The sequence below is a fragment of the Strix uralensis genome, chromosome 5, assembly GCF_047716275.1.
Source record: "Strix uralensis isolate ZFMK-TIS-50842 chromosome 5, bStrUra1, whole genome shotgun sequence".
NCBI lineage: Eukaryota > Metazoa > Chordata > Aves > Strigiformes > Strigidae > Strix > Strix uralensis.
The window spans coordinates 31654114-31657643 of record NC_133976.1 but is presented as its reverse complement, the minus strand read 5'-3'; the positions used below and the strand labels follow the sequence as shown (position 1 = coordinate 31657643).

Sequence of the window (3530 nt, the reverse complement as noted above, 5' to 3'; positions counted from 1 at the left end):
TCGTTGTCAAATGTCAGTAATGCTAACCAGTTTTCATACCAATATAATAAACTGAGGAATGCACTACTCGCATCTCCCCACTTTAAATCATCTTTTCATCACAACCAGCTACCTTCTTGTCTTTAACTAATTTCATACTCATTCAGCAATTTTTCTGTCAACCACCATCATCTCTAATTTAACTGCTTTTCCACTACACTGTACAAATTAATTATTTTTTTTAATCCTACAAGACCAGGTGTTTTATCAAAGAAATATAGAAGACTGGTTTGGCACTCCTACCCTGGGAATCTAATTGCTCTTAACCTAATTTCCATTTTGCAGTGGCTATAGTAAATTCCTCTTTCAATACCTGTTCTGTAACCTGGCACACCATGACATCAGACTAATGAAGCTATGTTCTTCATGGACATATCCAGTGACAGTAAGTTGTTTGGGGTTTTTTTATCTGAAAACATAATTCCTGCCTTTATTTCCTATTTATAAATGATAAGAAAGTAGACTTTGGTCTTCCTTGGCTTTGCAAGAATATCATATTAAATGTCTCAAAAATGTTTAGGACCATTCTTTAGCTGAGGAGGCTCCATGTTGACATTTTGAAAAAGATTTTATGTCAGACAGGGGTGTGTAAATTACTAGAACTAAATAGATGTTAACTAAACTCCAAACAGTTTAGTCAATATGACTTTTCCTTTCTCAGTCATGCAGGACCCTTCTGTGTTGTGATTAGAAAAATAACTCCAAGACTTACAAGATCTGAATATACAAGAAAAGATCCAAGAAAATTGACTACATTTGGGCTAAAGACCCATTTATAGTGCATCAAAAGAAATTGACTATTATTTTTTCATATCACCTGTAGCAATAAATCTGAACAACAAATAATGAGATAATATTAAGTACCAACAGAAAGGTTCTCTCGTAAAGGCTCCATATGATGAGGCAACACTGTGACAACATTCCATCCAAATGCTCTAAGATTCACTAGATCTTTTAAACTTTGGATATGCATTTGGGTTAACAAATATATTTTAAAGTAATAAACTGTATTTTTAAAGTGGAGTAAATAATTGCAAAGAATCTGGATGACCTGACTCCTTATCTAACAGAAACAGATACTGTTAGTGGTCTAACTCCATTAGGTTATACTTGGTTTTTACACTCACACGCAGAATCAAAATCAGACTCACGCAAGGCCACTCCATCAGTGCTGAATGGCCCAGCTGGTTCTAAGGATTAAATGGAATCACAAGAGGTCAAGCAATCACCCAGTGAAAAAAAAATGTAGAAGAGCCTGGAAAAAAGCTAGAGATGAGGATCTCCATTTTATCTTTTTACTGATTGGACATATTAAACATGAACTGAATGTCTACGATGAAAGCTATGGTAATATCAGTGGTAGACAGAGAAGAGGAAATTTTAAAGTGTTTTGAAAGAATAGGCTGAGTTTACATAGTACTGCAATTCAAAGAAATGAAGTTACTTTGCAACTAATATAGAAAAACCTCTAATGGGATGACTGCAACAAACCCCATCATTTCTTTCATCATATGAACCCCACAGAGCATCACAAGAGATATTGGCCTCAATCATTCTCTTCATTTAACTTCATTTTCATCAAGTCAGTAAAGCAAAGAACTCTTGTGCCAACCTGCTCAGCACAATCTGTTCAGCCTCAAGTTGAGGGTGTTTATTGCCTGTACACTGCTACTTTAATATTACTGACATAGAGAATATAAACGTAAGATGTGCCAGGAAAGCTGCTGTATGCTTCAGTTGTCCCCCGAAAATGGAGCAATGTTTCAGTATCAGAGATACCCTATAAAGTGTGGGGCAGCCATGATCTTACTTGGTCTACATTAGCAGGATGATGTGCTGTCTTTGCTCTATCTTCCCACGAGACATGTCCTGGTTTCACTCTCTGTGCCCCTTGGCTACACCATGTCAGAGAAAATCTTTGGGGCCAATTCATACATCAAGCAAAGGATATTTATGAACTTCTGTTGGGTCATTTCCCTTTATAAGTAAATGTTCACAATGTTTTATAGGCCAAATTGCATCTTTTATATGATTGTCAACATCATCCCAGAAAAAGCTTTTGTCAGTGAAAGGGGTCTATTGTCAAAGTACCCAGTACAGATAAATATATACTTCAATCCCTTAAAAGTTATATATCAGAAAATATTTTTCAGAAGAATAAAAAAAATCATTCTTGGGGCAGATGGAAAAGAAATAATTTCCTTTCCATCATATAATAAGAGTATAAAAATGCATTCAAGTATTTATGTCTGGAAAGCCATTTCAATATAAAAAATTTACCCATTTTGGAAAATCTATAGGCGTGGAATATATGAAACAGGAAAGAATTATACTGTCTTGAGCATTGAATTTACCTTTCCATTATCTTATGTTGATGATTAAATTATGCTGATGTGAGGGTTATTGTGCCCTTGAGCCAAAGTTTAACAGTCCACTTACAGTCTAGTAATAGAGATTTTAAGGAATGATGATTCTGTCATACTGCTGCTGTTATAAGAGATATATTTGGATGGCTGTTCACAGACAAATGTATTTAAATGAAATGAGCATCATATCAATCATGATCTGCAACACATCTCAGATTTTTTCTGGCACTTTATCTATTTAAATTACATCAAATTATAAATACTGTGAATATCAGCAGTTAAAGTAATCTTAACCTAACAACAAAGGAGATAGCAGAAATTTTTTGTTACTTCATTGTGATCTACATCATTGCATTTTGTGAAATTATTGGCAGAACTTGCCTCACCATTTTCACTTTGTAGAGATTTCTACATCATTCTTAAAATTCATTATACTGCAGAGGCACAGACCATTGTTGAGAGGTGATATATCATATGCCTCAAAATATATACTTGCCGACTGCATGGTCTATAAGGCCCTGAAATAAGGTGCCCAATCTTAATAATTGCCATACAATAATAATTGAACTTTAACATTACAAGGCTTTTTAAAGGTTTTTTTTAACATTATAGGTGTGAAGCATTTCATGTACTTCAGTTGGTGTGACACCTTACCTGCTTGTATCCTACCCTAGTGATGTTTTCTTAAACATATTTTCTGAGACAAAGTGACAATGACTAAACTTCAGAACTGTATCCAGTAGCAGGTATATGCCTTGAAATAAAATCTCTTTTCCTAAGGACATTGTCTGTTCTTTCTCTTTTCCAGAATTAGGGGGTGGGGTGGGGGGTGGGGGGGGGAATAAAAAAAAAATAAAAGAAGGTCCATCAAATCACAGACTTTATTAACAAAAGCTATTAGATAAATAAAAATTATTATCTAAGCTTCTGGAAAATCTGTCAGACTAAATATAATCACAAAGTTTTTGGAGTAAGCCAAGCTGTTCCTTTTATTAAGTGTAACATGATCTGTGCAACTTAGCAGGGAGGAAGGGGCCAGTTGCATATCCTAGGTGTGCTTATGGCAAAGGATACACATGGAAAAACAGTATATGTGGGTCTCACTTGCACACCTCCCTGACCTGA

The 3530-nt window shown here is 35.0% G+C and overlaps 1 long non-coding RNA gene across 1 annotated transcript; it reads left to right on the top strand.

The window, feature by feature from the left end:
• Positions 1–340: 340 nt before the first annotated feature.
• On the top strand, positions 341–3184 carry LOC141944187 (uncharacterized). Its single transcript, XR_012629180.1, has 2 exons — positions 341–424; positions 3018–3184. It is a non-coding gene; the product is annotated as an uncharacterized LOC141944187 (long non-coding RNA).
• The last annotated feature ends 346 nt before the right edge of the window (positions 3185–3530 follow it).